Genomic DNA, 19,264 nt, shown 5'->3' with positions numbered 1-19,264 from the left:
TGTAGCAGAGCAAGCCATTGATCCATTATCAAGGAGATTATCAGGAGAATATTCCTATGGGAAATTACACAGGCACATTTCTCAGCAAAGAGACCATGTCTTCAGTGCCTAAGTATACAGAAAAATGCTCTCTGCTACAATTAATAGTTTAACTACCGCTTACCCAATCTGTCTACAACCTGCATTGTAAGAACCTATTGCTCATGAATGCTGTGAGCATTTGCTGAAGGCTGGTTTCTGATCCCTATTTCTTGAACTGCTCATTCCCAGCACAGTTGGGTAGGTCTTCACCTGCTGGCTTAACCCAGCTGCTTTATGAATCAAAAATTTCCTATGTAGCTTCTTAGACAAGGTACCCACATTTGGATCAAAGCCATCCATTTCAGCTCTTGATTCAGTCCAGCCATTCTCTCACTCAGAGTACAAGGCAACCCCATGCCCTGTGGTGGCAGCATCTTTTCCAGCCCCTCTCCTGGAGTCAGTTGACCCCAGCCAAAATCCCCTATACATTTTGGATTAATAACCACCTCTTCTAGTGAAGCTCAGGTCACCAGTGACTTTTGAAAATGCCCCCCCCATTAGTTAAATGGACTTCTATTGATCTCCTGTAGTTATCATTCCCTAACTATAGGGGTTGGAGTCAGGAGGAACTCCAGAGGACAGTGTTCCCCACCTCCAGGCAAACATAGATTTTGGGAAGGGCATCTGCCACCTCACAAGACACATCCTCTTTTCTTCTTTAATGCACCTTTTCTCAACAGAGACTGACTTTACAGGACAGGAAGACAGTCCTGACTCTCCTATGAATCTGTCAACATTGCTCATTAATCAAGCAGACAATTCACTGTTGAGAGACATAAGGGACTCCTCTCAGGGGCCATACACACTGCTTCTACGCAGCTCTTTTCCTCCATCTGCCCCCATGAAATATAGGAAACAACAGATTAGGAAGCAAATTCAGCACAGATGTATGCTGTGTGAAATCCTGTTGACTTCAGTGGATTTTCAGAGTGTGCGTATGTATGCGGAATTTGACTTCAGGAATGTAAAACACAGACTACCCCCCAAATCTTTCTGATGTAGATGTAATTAGAATTCTACCCAGAAACATGGATAATATTGCTGGATTCTAATTTGCTATAGATTCCAAACTTGATCATCAGTGGAGTTTACAATATGTTTTGTAGCTTGTTAGTTAATTGTGTATGTATGCAATAAAATAGTTTACACAGCATACATGAGCAGGGCAACTATTACATAAATCATGCTCTTTCACTGACCATGAAATAAATAACAGGGCATCAGATAAACTGAGTTCTTTCTGTATTTTCAAGTGTCACAAAGCACTGGCTATACCAATGCAGTGTTATAGGAATAAAAATATTTCTGATGGTGCTTGAGGGCACCTGTGCTTGAGGGTGAAACTTTGGAACTTGGACTGTGAGAACGCTCATTGACAACTCCACAGTAGGATCATACTTGTAAACACTATATTATTTGTAAATACTAGTACTTGCAAATACAAGTACGATCCTGCTGTGGAGTTTTTTTATCCATATCAGAGCATGTGTAGATGCTGCCCCACATGGCAGGGGAATAAAAGTGCTTCAGTGCAGGAGCTGCCTGCTGGCTAGCCCTGTGCTAGAGCGTCCTTATACCCCAGCCAGCCCCTGCACAATATGTTGAGCTGGGGAACAGCCCCAGGCTGACCTTCAGGGCCCTCTGCCAACCAGAGCTGCTCTGACCTGGCTCAGTTTCCCTCCCCAGCACTACGCTCGGACTGGGAAGGCAAATCAGCCCAGCTGGACTAAGTTCCCAACCCCAGTGCGATGATCAGGCTGCGTTTCTTTCCCCAGCCCGATGGTAGTGCTCAGCTCAGCCCCAGTTCACTTCCCTGATTGATCCTGGCACTGGGGAGGGGAATTGAATGATGGGGCTCAGTTCCCTTTCCCAACTCCCTGGTCCCAGGTGGCATCCCCCCCTCATCAGGCAGGCAGATGGGGACCCACAACCCCAGGAGAACTGACATAGCCCCTGCAGCCCTCCTGAGGTTGGGCCCCAATCTGCCTGCAAGATGAGAGAGGCTGTTTCAAGCTTCCCCACTATAGCCTATGGGTGAAACATCAAAACAGCATCACTGTTTCGATGAAACGAAACGGAACAGCAGTTTCAAATCTAAACAAAATTTGAAACGAAACGCTGTTCTGTCAAAACCTTGAAATGCAAGTTGAAATAGAATGGTGCCGTTTCACACAGCCCTAAATTTAATATGTATTTTCTTTTCTAAATCAGCTACCCATATTGCATAAAGTAACAAGGGACAGCCATCCAGCTTTGTGGGGCTGCTTCTGTGTTCCTTGTACAAGTGAATACAAAGCTGGGAGACTGAGGTTGAAAGGAAGAAAAAAATCTGGCCATCCTCCACATCCTTCCAAGATATAAGACAGGCAGACAAGGTTATTTTGGTAAATCTGATATCTTTTATTAGATCAACTCAAATAGTTGGAAAAAAAAATTTGTGCAAGCTTTCAGGTACAAATACTCTTAGTCAATCTAAGGAAGCATCTTCAGTTGGTTTGTGCTCATCCTGGATGGAATGAATAGTAAAGACGCCAGAGGCTGGAATGCAGGCAAGAAAGCCAGTTAACGCACTAGAGCATGGGGTTACGTTGCATCAAGTATAGAGGCTCATGGAGATTATTTTCCTTCAGTCAAGACAGGGGATCCAGGACCAATTTGAAATTCTGAGACACCCTCTATCTAGTTTTTGCTGTACCTGGGTTACGCAATTGTGTTATGCCCCTTGTTCAGGACTTGTGGCAAAGCCACATGCTAGTTCAGATAAAGTCGTTATGGGGCACACTGAATTCCACACCTGCAGTCTCATACAGAGACAAAAACTCCAAGAAATGCAAGAATACTGGGTACCATCTTATACTGGTGCCTTAAAGATTCTACTGGTATGTTAGCCACACCAGGGCTGTACTGGTCAGCAATTTCTTGTATGATGAAATCTTTATAAACTCCCTAAAACCATGTGCCGAGAGGAAGAGTACTATTTGTTGTTGCCCCTGTTGTCTAATAGATTTTGTGTCTCTGTCTTTTTATTTCCTTCTGATTGATTGATAAACAAACTTGATCCTTTTCATAAAAACAAGATGCAAGAAACAAAGGAAACAATTTAATTTCCAAAGTTTGTTTTGTGAATGGAATGTTGTGCTGGGATTTTTTTTTTCTCTCATCTCCCCAGGACATTAGCTTGGGCATATTGCCTGAAATAACTACAACAGAACAAAAGTGAACTTTCAGCACTCAGGATTTATGCATCAAAAATGCCTCAGCCCTAGAACATGCTTTATGAGTGTTAAAATAGAAGGTACAGTCCCTGTGTCTCAGGTGGTGAACAGGTGATATCTCTACAAGATTTAGCTCTTTGTAGACTTTCCTGAAATTCCTTAAACTGCTGAAATCATGATTGATTGCTCCAAAGAGAAGTAAAGTCTATATCTGGACCCCAAGACCTTGTTCCAATCACTGCCTATAATTACAGTAAAAATTTCAGTCCCTAACAGATCATAAAAAGTGATAAAAAAGAAAAAAGGCTGTTGTATTTCATAGCATTATTATTGAATAAACATATTTTCCCCATAAATAAGACTGGAAAGCTCTTCAACTATATTATGTCAGTATAGATATGCCTACAGTTTACACACTGTGGCTTGGCACCATGTATGTATGACTCACCAGGTGCACAATATATACACTGCATGACCTGCTGATCATGCCAAACTGATGAAGGCCATACATCCATACATTACAGAGTATGAATTGTGCCTTACTACTTGTCGAGCAAAGTACTACAGTACTAAAAATAAATAAGAGTTGATGATTCCTGGCCTGAAATACTGGGTAAAGTTTTCAAATCTTTAATGCAAGCACAACTGAATAGAAGAATTCTGAAAGCTGCCTCTGCAGAATCCCCTGCCTTCATATCTTTTCAAGTGCATTTTATTTAAAGATCCATTAAATACACCCATTGAAACACTTAGTGTGGGCACAATGTAAAGCCATGCTTCAGTCACATGCACAGTGTACACCCACCCAGACTCTCATATTTGGGAGGAACTGCATGCTGGAAGCTGCTGCCTAAAGTCAGTCTAAGGATAACCAAAAAAAGAAGAGGAGACAGGATAATTTCCCTGACCACTGGCAAATTTCAGCATAAGATAAAGGGGAAAAAAGTGTCTTAAGACTAGAATTTAATAGAGCATTACATCCAGGGTAGAACAGTCTACACTTAGAGTTTGATATGTACAACACAAACTTACTTCTGTGTTCACTAATTTCCAGAGACCGTTATTGTCTTCATCCCTATTAAATTCTGTAAGACATTTCTATAAGAGTACTTATCTCTAAACACATGGTAGAGAGGCCTACCAGTGGGGTGCTGACATTGCTAGTTTTCTAACACAGCTGGAATTCTGCACAGGTCAAATGAACAGAGCGCTAATCACAGGAATTTCTAATCTAATGGCTGATTGCTGGTGCTTGATCACAGACCTGATTTTTCCTCAGCCCACTGGACTTCTGGGAGCTGAAGACAGCAGGGACAGGCAGTTTGCCACAGCATCCTTTTCTTTCCCACCACTAGATGGATAAATATAGCACAGAAAAATTCAGGCAACAGCTCTGGAGTCATAAAGGAAGAAGCAGTTAAGAACCACTTAAAACTCCTTCATCCCTCTTCTTTCTATGGAAGCTCAAATTCTTGCCTAGGCACAAATGTAAGCTGGTTAAGGAACATTTTTCTCATGTGAGCTGTATACCAGGTTTCCAAAGCTGTAGTCACATCCCCATTCCTGCTGTTTCAAAGAAAGATGCAATTTCCTGGAATGATATCAGATTATGCAGTAGCATGCCCTGCTTGTAAGAGATGATCAGCAGGGATCCTGATTTTCTCTGATTTACAAAAATCCCCAATTTTTGGTTAAACCCCCCATCCCCGAATTCACATTTTTCCATGATTAAAATGAACCACTATCTATCTATCTATCTATCTATCTATCTGTCTAGTGGTGTTCATTTTAATCATGGAGAAATATGGATGAGGGGTGGGTTAACTAAAAATTGGGGATTTTTGTAAATCAGAGAAAACCAGGATCCCTGCTGATCATCTCTTATGAGCAGGGCATGCTACTGCATAACCTGATATTGGTAGATAGATCTGTGTGTGTATATATATATATACACAGATCTATCTATAAAATATATATATAGCAATATATATACACACACACACAGACACACAGACCTATCTATCAATATCAGGTTATGCAGTAGCATGCCCTGCTCATAAGAGTTGATCAGCAGGGATCCTGGTTTTCTCTGATTTATAAATATAAATATATATATATACACATACATACACACACACACACACACACATATATATAGTGGTATTTCATTTTAATCATGGGAAAATGTGGATTTGGGGTTACTTTTTTTTTAACCATAAATTGGGATTTTTTTTTTAAATCAGCGAAAACCAAGATCCTTCATGATCAGCAAGGGACCTGTCTCAGTCAAAGAGTCACCTACCCACAGATATGTGCAGGGCACATATAGATTTTCATCCTTTCTTGGCTATGGGGAAATGGGGGGATGCTTTTCAACTTAAAAGTTTAGCTTGTTCTTATATAAGGATGATTACTTCCTCTAATATTTGAAGAGAAAACACTGCCACTATCATTATGAATCACTATTCCTGACAATTTTAATTCTTTTTACAGCCATTACAGCAGATGCTTACATCTCTATCCTCTGTGGCCAAATCAATCTTCCTAACTCCTCAAGTATTCCAGTATGAATACTGGATATTACAACACTCATTTGGTTTTGGCAGGAGATAACAGAACTACTCTTTCAGGTCAACCTTCCACACCACTTCCTTGGAAAGCCCAGGGGAACATCAGGTACAGTTGTTTCACTGAGTGTCACTAATGTAAAAGCAGATATTGAGAATGACAGCACATTTTCCTGTAAATGGCTGTGGTGCTCCCCCACCCGCCCCCCAGCATCATCCAGCATTCAGTATGCAAGACATTTTATAGTAAATTATAAAAACTTTAGGGAGTTTTTACATTGGTATTTTCTCAGAATCCAAAGCAAACAACCTTGCCATACCACAGAGAATACAAAACAAAATATAGAGAAATCAATGCACCATGTTGCATGAGAAAAATGGATTAAAAACAACTTCAGATTCATCACCCCCTTGACTAGATGGATTATCTGCAATTACATTTCTCCTTATTTGTCCATCTCTTTCTCCCAGGTTTCCATTTTTTTCATGTTCTAATCACCATCCCTGAGGCTCCTTGCACAAACTTTTTATTCGCACTTTATCTCCTCCCAGCACTTCTCCATCGCTCTCTGCAATCAAATGGTCTTTGCCAAATAGGATAACAAATGCTATCCACTAAAGTTGCTGTGCATCACCATGAGCTCCCATTGTCACCAAGGCTTGCCCTGCCTGGAATGCTCTTTGATCCATATTATAGTCTATTTTTTCCTTCAGTCTTGCCACTAACCCTTTGCACTCCTCATGCAGGGCAAGGTGCAGAGGGAAGGTAGCTGGTAGGGAACTGGGCCCTGATCGAATAACTCTAAGAATGACGTGTAGTTAGGAATCAACCAGTCACCTCTTTTAGCATGAGAATATACTCACTAGGGAATGTGTCACTCTGTTCCTGATCCACATAGGATGCAAGTGTTACTCTCTAGCTGGAGGTGCAAGACCTGTAACATGCTCCCCAGTGGATGACAAAAAGTTCTAGGGTTTTCGTCATTTCAACATATTAAAAAACAAAGAAAAGTTTGACTTGTGTTCAGAAAATAGGCAAAGAAGTAGACCACGTAGTAACTCCAGTCAGCCATCCCTAATTTCTCCTGCAATTCCAGTTGGACAAAGCAAATTAAACATTCAATCTTGAATGGCTTTAAGAAGTACCCGTTTGCAAGGCTCCCATCTTCCAACTTGGTAGCCGTTCCACTTCAGTGATGGGGAAGCTGATTCCTCATGTACAGTAGGTAAAATGAAAGCCTTCCTTAAGCAGTGGGTCTACAGAACTGAGCTCTACCATCTATACCACAGCCATTGTGCAATTTCACTTGGAGCAAAGAAGTGCGGGATGATTTGCTGCTCTGAAAATCAATGGTATGTACCATCTGCTAATATGTCCTATGACAAAACAGAACAGGTATTTAGGACCTACTAATGGAAAACTGGAATCATCAGGCAATGAAATATTTCTGGAGGCCTGGGCTGGACCTCACATTAAGAGATCACTAGTCCTTTACTGCATAGTAAAGGGTCATGGATCATAAGAATCTCTTTATCTTCCAGGAGAGAGATGGCCAACCTGTAGCATATGTGACATGGACAGCCTGTGTGTGTGGCACATAGCAGATCAGGGAGGAGATAGGCAGCACAGATGCAGAAACAGCAGGAAGCAGAAAGCAGAGCAGCAGATTCAGCTTGATATTTTCTTGCTCCCTGTGTACCTATAGAAGGACTTTTTGTTGTCTTTTATTTCTGCTGCCAGCTTGATCTCCATGCATGCCTTGGCTTTCCTTGTTTCATATCTGCAGACCCTGCCCACATGAATGCACTCCTCTCTGAATGCTGAATCATTTTTCTATTGCATGTACACTTCTTTTTTTTTTTCAGAAGTTCCCTAATGTCCCTTCTGAGACAAGTGGGTTTCTTGGCCCCTTTTCCTCTTTTTGACTGTGTGGGGATGGCCTCTTTTTGAGCAGTGAGGATTGCCTCCTTAAGGAAGCACCACCGTTTCTGAACTCCCAAATCGTTCAGTCACTGGTTGTGAAGGCCTTATTTACTAGACTAATACAAGGCAATCAGGTTGGTCAGTCATTACTTGGCCTTGCTGAATCCATGATGACTGTTCCTAATCACCTTCTTCTCCTCCAAGTGCTTACAAATTGATTCCTTGAGGATCTGCTTCGTGATTTTTCTAGGAACTGAGGTGAGGCTGACTGGTCTGTGGTTCCCTGGATCTTCATTTTTCCCTTTCTTAAATATGGGCACTATGCTTGCCCTTTTCCAATTATCTGGGACCTCTCCTGATTGCCATGAGTTTTCAAAGATGATGGTCAGTGGCTTTGAAATCTCATCAGCCAACTCCCTCGGCACAGTTGGCACTAGATTTGGACCCAGCCCCTGTACCTTTGTTCCGGGCGAACACAGCCCTCAGATCGATCACCCCTGCCAGTTGATAATAGGTGAGTTTATTGATATAGAGTCAAAGTACATCTGGTCAGGATGCAGGCTTCACTTCTGAGGCTCTTTTTCTTAAGTGTCAGATGTCAGCAGTCTGGAGGTGGGATGCTGAAGCCCACAGCCCCCTCCAGTGGGGTGCTGCTGGTATGTGCCCTCTGTCCATGGCGGCCTTGGGGACCCTTCCTGTGGGACAGGGATATGGAATGGGATAGGGACCCCTCTTGGGGAGGAGAAGGAAGGACAGGGAGGGATGAGAAGGAACAGGAAGTAATAGGGAGGGGCAGGGAGGGACAGTAAGGAGGGACAGGAAGGGACGCTTTGTTAATCTCAAGTCTCTGCTTTTGTATTCTTCTTCCCCCTTGATGACTCTGCATTCATGGCTATCTCTGATTGACAGTCTCTCTGTGGTCACATGTCCATGTAGCCTTCCAGGCCTTTTCCTAATTTGGTTTGTTTCCCCCAAACCAGGACTCAGCCCCGCTGCTGCTCTGGAGCCTTGTAGCTGGTGTCACTTAGTTCGTGTTATGGGACAGTATGGTATATGATTCCTTGGTTCCCAGGCTATGTGTCTTTGCTCTGTTAGACAACCAGTCTGTCTTGAAGGCTGTGATCTTGTGTTATGGTATGCCCTCCTCAATTCTCAGGCTGTGTCCATCTGTTGGCCTTGTCATGCAAGGCAGCCTGTCTGCTTCCAGGGCTATATGGAACTCTGTGTATGAAACCCAGGGTTTTACAAATCAATTAACTCTTGCTGCCCATCTTGAAGCTTTATCATGCATATATCTATACCTATAAGCCAATTCCCAAAAAGCAGAACTTTACATACCATTTCCAAGTCAACAAGCACCCTCGGATGCATTGCATCTGGCCACATGAACTTGTACATGTCCAGCTTTTCTAAATAGTCCCTAACCTGTTGTTTTACCACTGTTGGCTGTGCACCTCTTCCCCAAACTGTGCTGCCAGGTGCAGTAGTCTGGGAGCTGACCTTGTGTGTGAAGACTGAGGCACTGAGCACTTCCGCCTCTTCTGCATCCTCTGTCAAAAGGTTGCCTCCCCCATTCAGTAAGGGACCCACACATTCCCTGATTCTCCTCTTGCTACCCACATACTGGTAGAAAATCTTCTTGTTACCCTACATATCCCTTGTTAGCTGCAGTTCCAATTGTACTTTGGTCCTCCTGACTTCATCCCTGCATGCCTGAGCAATGCTCTTATACTCCTCCCTAGTTATTTGTTCAAGTTTCCACTTCTTATAAACTTCCTTTCTGTGATTCACTTCAGTAAACAGTACCATATTTACTGCAGTGTTCTCTACTAAGCCAAGCTGGTTTTCTGTCATACTTGCTAGTCTTCCTGCACATCAGGATTATTTGCTCCTGTACTGTCAGTAAGGCTTCTTTAAAGTACAGCCAGCTCTCCTGGACTCCTTTCCCCCTCAGACTGGCTTCCCAGGGGATCCTGCCCATGAGTTCCCAGAGCAAGTCAAAGTCTTATTTTCTGAAGTCCAGGGTCCTTATTCTGCTGCTCTCCTTCCTTCTTCCTTTCCTCAAGGTCCTGAACTCAATCATCTCATGGTCACTGCTGCCCAAGTTGCCATCCACTACTACATTCTCCACCAATTTATCACTGTTTGTGAGCAGCAGGTCAAGGAGAGCATGGCCCCTATGTGGCTGCTCCAGCACTTGCACCAGGAAGTTGTCCCTAACACTTAAAAAGCTTCCTGGATTGCCTGCTCACTGCTATATTGCCCTCCCAGAAGATGTCAGGGTGATTGAAGTCCTCCATGAGAACCAGGGCCTGTGATCAGGAAACTTCCACTAGCTGTTTGACAAAAGCCTCATCCACCACTTCCTCCAGGTCTGGTGGTCTATAGCAGACACCCACTACAAAAATCACCCTTGTTGCACTCCCCTCTAACCTTAACCCAGAGACATCTCCAGTTTCATACTGCAGCTCTGAGAAAGCATATGGCTCTTTTATGTAAAGTTCAACTCCTCTTCTTCCCTGCCTGACCTGCCTGAACAGTTTGTACCCATCCATGACAGTACTCTAGTCATGCGAGCTATCCCACCAAGTCTGTTATTCCAATCATGTCATAGGTCTTTAACTGTGCAAGGACTTCCAATTCTTCCTGCTTGCTTCTCAGGCTCCATATAGTCTGTATTATAAAAGTTGCTTCTTTTACCTTAGTTCGAATTGGTCACATAACTGGTGCTCAAATTCTTACTAATGTATACACTACAAACTCATTATAATGACCCCCCGATGGGACCAGGAGGAAAGTTTATTAAAAGATGAGAGATGGTACTGTGTTACAAGCAAAACTATCAACATTTCACATTTGTGAAAAAAAATTCCATTATTCTATGTGCTGGTCAGAAAAGAAAGAATCAGCCAACCAAATACAGGGAGAAATTGCTCCAGGAAATATTTAATCAACATTTAAAAAACATCTGAATTTTTTTCAGTTGGTTTCTAGAGATTTAGTGAGCCTAACTTGAGATCAGAGACCTGCACTGCTCTATCAAAGTTCCTGTGAAAAAGACAAAGACAATCTTTGCAGACACGGCATGCAAAAGATTGGACAGGAAACAGGAGTAAAGAGAAACAAGGGCCACTGATAGACGTTCAGTTAAAGGCCTGATGGGATCAGATCCATGATCTCAGTTGTTGTGCTTCCTGTCATTTGTCATGATCAGACCAGATCCCAACTGGACCTTACTTCTGGTGTATGGGGAGCCTAGAACCATGAGTCTAGGCTCCGCCTGCACCAGCAAGTAGCAAACTGGGTGCTTGTTGCTCCCATGGCTGGGAGTGACAGTCAGTTGACCAGCACTGGCCATGTGTTCAATTTAAGTTGCAATGGGAACCCACCACAAAGTTACTACACATTTTGTGTAACCTCCTAGCTTCTTCACTAGTTTATCGTGTAATTGCAGTAATTGTGTATCTGGGTTACTACTTAGGACATGGTTAACTGGTTAATCATGTCTCAAGTGTAATGTCTGCCAGAGGCTAAAGTGTTTGTCTGTGATAGTGCAGCACCCAGCATCAGAGGCAGGTCCTGCTTCTGAGCCCCAACCCAGGTCATTAACTACTAGACTGTGTTGCACTCCAAGTGATAAGAAGGAAAAGCAGGAGGATATTTCAGATATCCTATATTCTTTTGTTTTCCAATGCATGCCAAAGGTGTCTGGGTTTTTGGATGGGTTCCTTTGGACGGGAATTTGTATAAGAGTGAAATATAATTAAAATAAATGTTATACATTCAATCTATTTTTATATCTATATATAGAAGGAAGAAGGCCCTTGTTCAGGCAAATCTAGCTTTCTGGAAGCTATCCATCCCAAGGGAACAATGCAGCTTGGATGTGCAGTCCACATAGCAGGGGCATATTTAAGGGCATAACACTACCTGCAGCGAAAGGTATTTGATTATTTTCTATCTTTAATAAAAGTAAACATAATTGGAGTATTGAACACAGAAGGCTCAAGTGTTTTTTGTTTCTCCCCTTTGATTTAACCCAGTGTATACCAGAAATCTACGGGTTTTTTTTTTTAAAGATATACTTGCTTAATAATGTGTCATGACCAGAACATATATCTGATACTGACCAGAACATATATCTGGTGGTTCATACGTGTACCTTTGTATGCTTGAGCAACCTCATCCAGGGCCTATTGATACTGACCGTAGTCTTGACTCATGCAGTTAATGTTCCATAGTCAAATGGGTTTGAATTTTTGCCAGCTTGTCACACTGCATATTTCTAGACAATTGATTTTTGGGAAATGTGTTCTAGTTGGGATGAGCCTACTAGGTGTGCCACGAGGACAGAGATAGTGTTGGTGTTTACAAAACAGATTAAAATCCTGTCAGCCATTACTGGTTCATCTCTCTTTTTTGATACCACTATTCTTTTGATCATTTGTGTGTCTGTTTCCTGGGTATCAGGTACAAAGACTTAACCCATGAGGTCCCTTCCAGCCCTAAACTTCTGTGAATCTGTGAATTTACATAAAACTTTAAGTTCCACTGAATCTTTTTAAACAAACACATTACTTTCTTGCCTCCTTTAAAAAAAAATCTGGAGACCATTAGTTTCTTTGGAATATGATTTCTCCTTTTGCTTTCATGCTTATCCAGACTAGGCTGAAAGGTGCTCGTATCAAGAATTAGCTTACTGGTTAGGTCAACTAAGACAGGGGAGATCTGGGTTCAAGTCACTAGTCCAATGAACACTTACTATAAAATAACAAAGTATTCAATGAGGCAAAGATGAAACCCAGGTCTCTTTTTTTTTCTACTAGGCTTCTCCCTCTTTCTGCCAACTGAATATTATTTTATTAAAAGTTGACCATCAAGAGAAGGAAATGAGAATACCCCTACACTGAGCAATCTGGTAGTGTTCTCTAATGACTCAAGCAGAGAAAGAAATTAAATACTGGTCTTTCATATCCTGGCTCTTTCCTCTGAGACACTGTGTAAAAAGCAGGCCAGTCTTCTCCTCTTTCAGTCCTTTTTTTTTTTTTTTGGGAAGCCTGCTCTATTAAGTGTACTCTGGAGACACCAATCAGATTGGGCCCTGTGTGTGAGTGAGTCAAAGAAAAGTCTAGCTTGTGAATTCCAATGGGGCTTAAGGGTGTAACGGAAGCAGAGCTATTCAGCACACTCAAGTCTGAGCCATTTTTGGGCATGCCCAGAAGGCACAAAATTAAGGGGTAGGGGACGTTAATGCTGAAAATTTAGGTATCTTCTGGATTAGGAGCAGCTTGAGAGGAGGCTTTTGGGGATTTCAAACTTTGAACTTAGGCACCCACAATGAGTGTCACATGTCTGAACTGGGCCTAACCTCCTATGTGTAACTAACTCAAGGGCCTCTCAGAAATTACTATTGCATATTGCAGTCTCCTATTCTCCAGATAAGAACCCCCTAGGGAGGTGACGGTCAGTCAGGTTGGTTAGACAACTCAAATTACAAAGCAGAATACAGCTTTGGAAGAAGCCAACTATTAACCAAAAGCAGGTTGAGATAAGAGACCATGATTAATAATAGGGATACATTAAATTTCTCAACCAGGAACTTTAATTTTCTCAACCAGGAACTTTTTAATTTTTTAACCAGGAACTTTAATTTTCTTTGATTCCACAGTCTTAAATCTTAATTCAACTGTAGAACAGTTTAGTTAAGGACAATGAGATAAGCTGGAATGTTTGGCTCATCTGAGGTCTGTCATAGAAGTCAACAAGATGGTTGTAATGCACCTCACTAAATATGTAACTGTGTTCACAGCATGTAGATGGGAGTCATGTCTTCATTCCTTTGGCAGTGAGTTGGCACCATGAAGCATGACACTTGCTTTTCTTCATCTCCTATTGGTTTTTTTTACTATACCTCTTAAGTCCGGCTACACTGTATATCAGGCAGAATACTGACACTACATCTGATACAACAGGCAGAATGAACCAGTACCCCGCAAACTATTGCTTTATATGAATAACAACCATACACTGCTATTGATATCTACTTATAGTCATAAATAAGTTGCACACAGAAAAGATAATATCCCTCAACCCTCCTTTCTCTCTCCATTTTTTTCTAAAAAATAATTGAAATCTGCAATTTTGAAAAGGGAAAAAACCTGAGAAAGATACTTGTACATTTCAAAACATATATCCTTTATCTAAAACCCAAATAAGTGCCTTCCAGGTCTTTAGTCCAAAAAAGGAAGGATGGACTTTAAATAGAGAGAGTGCTGAAATAGTTGTAGGTGGCCAGATTTTGTTTTCAGTTACGACTGTACAAGACTAGATTAATTCCACTGCTCTCATAATTACAGGTTTATGGTAGTGTCACTGAGATTAGAATCTGGCCCTGTGTCTACAAGAGTTCAATCCACAGCATTTTGTTGATGAGTTATTTAAAGTATATTGTAACTTTCCATCTCTATCTTTGACTCCTTGCCTGGGTTTTCCAACATGGACACGGCTGTCTTGAGTTTTATGGGTCAACAGCTTGTCCTCAGGAGGAACTACCAGGACCACCGAAATTTCTTTCCTGCCATGACTTTAATGACTCTTAATATTTTAAGGGATGTTAATATCCAATTCAGTGGTGTGTGGCTGTCCCAGCTTTTGGCGTGAAAATATGGGGCTGTGCCTCTCCTACACCCCACCAACTCCAACCCGATGGTTCATGGATCTTTAAAATGAAAGGTGCTTTCTCTGGCCTTTATTATTCCACTCTGGCAATGCCAGAGGTTCTTTTGCTTTTAATAATGTGTTCTACTGCAAGACACAGTCCAACTCAAAGCAATCTCACAATAACAAACACAGGAGAAGCAGCTGCCACAACTCCTGCTCTTCACTCATGGTTTTCTTTACCACTCTCTCATTTCTTCTTGTCTTTCAGGTCCAAAGGAACTCCAGCCAGATTCACTGCTGCTTGGGTCCCACCGGCCTCACTTAGGTGAGTTGTGTGACTCTTCAGAGTCACTCCTTGGTGTCAGCTTCTCTGGCAAGGTCACCACCAATCGCCCCTTCTGGGCCATGTATTCTCCCTCCATTGTTCTGGCGATTGGCAAGAAACCACTTCTGGTTCTGGGCTGTGGTTGGTTCAGTGTGTCTTTAAATATCCTGGAGGAGCCAGGTTCACAAATCAGCATCAATACACATGTACAAAGCGTGCCCACATTGGAGCCAGATGCTCCTTGATTTCTGGCATATGTGCCAGCACTGGCTGCAGCAGGGCTTGTATCTGCGCTTCCAGTAAGTCCAGAGATGTGGCAACTGAGCCGGCTCTGCCACATATATATTCATCACAGTCTTCTGGGTAAATAAAGGATTAAATGAAAAACTTCAACAACAATAATAATGTATCTCTAATTTTTTTTAAGGATGCTGTCTCTCTCTCTTTCTCTCTGCTTCAAAATCATTTCCACAGTTATTCATGGCAAAAGAAGGCTTACTAATGAGGTTCAAAGAGCAGGCAAAAGTAAACAGGGGGCTGTAAGTAATGGATATCTAGGAAAGTCATCTTAAAAACAAGTACACCTACAAGAAACAATTGGCAGACTGTTCAGACTTTTGTGGATAATTACATTACACGGGCTCTCATAATGTCAGATGTAATATAATAAATAGGAGGCTCACTTTGGTGTTCCCCACAGTCAGCTCGAGCTATCTCAGACACAACTCATCTGTTTTTTTTGGTTTGTCTGATGCCTTTATGTCAGCAGCTCTTATGACGCAACATACCACATACCCCAGCATTTCTGTTTAGCGCTTCACAGTCATAATTCGATCATATCAAACTGGCAGTGTTGAAACAGTGGTGCTGGTATTGTCTCACTTAATTATGTTCCAGGACTGCCTTTGAATTGTTTAGTTTACCACACTGACATCTGCTGATGAAAGCAAAGATGATCAGATGCAAGTGAAGCAGGAACCAGTCCTAAACAGGCCTTGAAAAATAATGAGCCTTCCTGTGTAATATATTGTGTAAACTGAATATATTATATGGTAATGTGAATATGCGACAGCAGGGGGGAGCAGCCCTGCTGACTGGATTTGGACTACAACTCTCAGGAGTCCCCAGAGGTGAGACTTGCAGAACTACGCTGACTGAATATACATTACAACCCTCAGAGAGACTGTGGGGCAGGGAGACAAAGGGAGCGAAAGCAGGAAGCAATGGCTAAGCATGGGATGCAGTAACAGAGGGAAATGCCTGGCTAGAGATCCCAGAGGAGTGGTGGAGCTGGGACTGAAGATGGTAACAGCAAGACTTGCAGATGGTAGTTGAGCGCTCAGGACTACAGGCTGGTTTGGAGCATCTCTGGAGGTGTGGGAGCATTTAAGTTTTCTTCAGTGTATGTACCATGGTGTTAGTGCTCAATATCTGTTACCTGTACTTGAGTACATGTATCTCACTGTTAATGCTTATTTACCTGTACCTGCTCCTTTCCCCTTAGCCCATTGGCTTTTGACTCTAATCCCTAGCATTTTCTATGTAAAAGTGGGAACTTCCCTTTTCAGCTTCCTGTGCCAGTTTGTGGGGTTGCGAGGTTTGATATACTTACATACCACAGCTGCTATATAGATAGTTAAGGATATTCAGCACCCCGTGAGAGACATTCAGTGACTTATTAAAATTGTTTCATGGGGTGAGAGCATTAGAAACCCTACAAAGTCATCTAGGTCAGGTACATACATTACATTTTTACTGCTAATAAGCAGGGATCCTGGTTTTCTCTGATTAAAATTGAAAATTCTCTAATTAAAACACGCCACATCCCTGCCAGTGTCCCTCACTCCTGACCTCCAGCCCCCCAACCCTGCCAGTACCCCTCACTTCTCACCCACAGCTCTCCAACCCTGCCAGTGCCCCTTGCTCCTGACCCACAGCTCTCTGTCACATCCCCCTCATTTTTCCATGTTTTTCTGCAGCAAATGGAAAACCCAGATCCCTGGTAATAAGTGATCAGAAACCAATCGATGCCCAAAACAGAACAGAAGTTCAGCACATACAGACTTGTTTTAAAAATGGTGGAACTGTGTTGAAAATGTGCACCTCCACCAGGGGGCAAATGTGCGTGCTGTTCACTACCAATCTAGACTACACTGCTTACAGAAAGTCGTGTAACTTAGATCGATTCTGCCTCAGGCTTTTTGAATGTCTGTACCTAGCCCTATTAGCTTTGATTTATGCTGTGTAAAGGATTTCACACACAAAACATATTGTGACTATGTCAGCAAGCAGTATCTCGAGTTTAAGGATAAGAAAACCAATGCAGAATGTAGTGTATGTCCAGCCACCAAAGTGGGAAGTCTGATCTGAAATTCCAGCACAGAAGTCTGTACCTCTTAACAATTTCCTGGCTTCCAGTCCTCTGGGCAGGCAAATAGCTATACCTCTTAAGTGAAAACTTTGGAGGAAAAGGAAGCTACAAGGCTCAGGTTCTAACTTGTGCCTGCCCATGAAATTAGGTGATCAAGTAGGACTCAAACCCAAGCTTCATCTTCCACAGATAGGCTTCAAGAGAACTGAGACTTTGCTGGCTAGCCACAGGTAAACAGCTGGCTTTATTTTCTCAGCTATCCTGCAAAGATAAACTTCTGGAGTGCAGACTCCATTCTGCTAAACTAGGCATACAGGCTGCTTACAGATGTTAAAAAGAAAGTGCTTTACTGGCAGCAGCATCTGTTATAGATTGGAAGCTTCAGCGGGGCTTTTTGGTGCTTTTAGCTAAAGCTGATTCAATCAGCAATTAGATAAAAGTGCCCCCAAAAGCCCCACTAAAGCACCCAATTTATACAGATGTCAGGCAGGCTGGGTCCATTAACATTCTGCCTCTTCTGGGCATACAGGGGGCTCGGTGCAGGAGCATGTGAAGTTTAAAGTAAAGCACCATTTCGGGGCTTTTTTTTTTCATGTCTGCAAGCAGCCATACTGTTTAAACTCAGTTGGCAGTCAGTAGTGGCTGGTATGGGTTCCTATCTGAACCATTGGCCAGCCTCAGAAAAAAGGATAATGCTTAGAACAGGTATCTGGAGAAACTTGTGTAGGTCTTCCTTACAATGCCTCCTTGTTTTATTATGCGAACATTGGCAAATGACCTATAGCTGCTACAAATCAATCTGCCTGTGTTTTTACTCCTTCCTCCCTCCTTTTCACCATGCATGAAACAGCCATATTATTTAACGAGGTGGAGGATCAACCCTTTCCTGCCATCTTTCAGGTCCCTTTGAAATAAACCCTTCCATTGGATGTGCCTAGAATCATGTGAACACTTATGTATTGGGTACCATATTTATGGCTAATGCTTAAAACCAGTCAATTTTTAACTAAATCTACCAGTTGGGTGGCTATGGATGACAGGCCAGGAGAAACAGCAGGCCTTCAATTCACCAAATATTCATTAGAAACAGAATTGCAATGTAGGCACTTCTGACAGTTATATAAAGTGAGGGAATAAAACAAAACAAGCAATCTTTCAGGATCTGTTTTAGGAGCCATTTTTTCTATGTTGTAATGACATATGCATTTAATAAAGATATACAGCATTCTGAGGAAAGTAAATCTACACCCTCATGTTAGAGCCACTTAGAATGAGGATTTCATTTAATTGTGACTCACTGCTGAGCACAATTTACCAAAATGGCAGTAAACTGCTATTGAACTGTAACATCTAAAGATGTCTAAGTGCTTAGATAATTTGTCTCTCTCTCTTTCTCTCTCACTTTTTGGCTGATGATGGTAATAAAATAGCTAAAAATAGGAGGATATAATAGCAGAAATATCCTAAGATTGTAGGTGAAGAATAGACGGAAGTCACAGAACAATGGAGTTACAGTGTTTCTTGTATTGCCCTCAGATATTGGTAGGCACTGATTAACTCTTAGGTATTAGTGAATTGGTTATATGTATTCAAAGCCACAGGTACATACAGGACACTAAAAGAAGTAAAGGTATGCCCAGACTCCAAAGAACTGTAGTCAGCATGGGACAGACTGTGTGCAGCAGGCACTAGCTTTTAACTATACTCGTGTATAAAGCTTAGCACAATGGGGGTCTCAAGTCACACTGGGGCCTCTATATGCTACTGCAATAAAAATAATAACTCAGCAAGGAATGGTAATAAAAGATGACAAAGACAATGGGAGATATGGTGATATGCTTACAGTTCTGAAGGCATATCATTAGTGTCTGAATTTTTTTGGAGTTATTGCTGTTGTATTTCAACACAGCAGAGCAAGAATGAGTGCAGTGTTCAGTATCAGGCACAGGAAAGTTAGATGTGGAACATTTATCTGCCAATAATGACTGTAGACTAGGGAATTCTACTTACCTATACACACCGGCAAGTAACTGAAGGTGAGGGAAGAAAACACATCAGAAAACTCATTCAGCCCGGAAGTCAGCTAGCATAGTCTCTGTCCTTTGAATCACGTTAGTTAGG

The 19,264-nt window shown here is 42.1% G+C and overlaps 1 protein-coding gene across 1 annotated transcript in view; it reads left to right on the top strand.

Annotated features, from left to right (window-relative positions):
* The window catches only part of LOC112551083, a 45,078-nt gene extending 30,303 nt beyond the window's left edge, over positions 1 to 14,775 (top strand). Inside the window, exons 2-3 of the transcript XR_003095224.1 lie at positions 11,598 to 11,729; positions 14,716 to 14,775. The gene's annotated coding sequence lies outside the window, so the exon portion shown is untranslated. The remainder of the gene's footprint in view (positions 1 to 11,597; positions 11,730 to 14,715) is intronic.
* Positions 14,776 to 19,264: the final 4,489 nt, after the last annotated feature.

The sequence above is a fragment of the Alligator sinensis genome, unplaced genomic scaffold (genome assembly GCF_000455745.1).
Source record: "Alligator sinensis unplaced genomic scaffold, ASM45574v1 scaffold832_4, whole genome shotgun sequence".
Classification (NCBI taxonomy): domain Eukaryota; kingdom Metazoa; phylum Chordata; order Crocodylia; family Alligatoridae; genus Alligator; species Alligator sinensis.
This window is presented reverse-complemented; position numbering and strand designations above follow the sequence as displayed.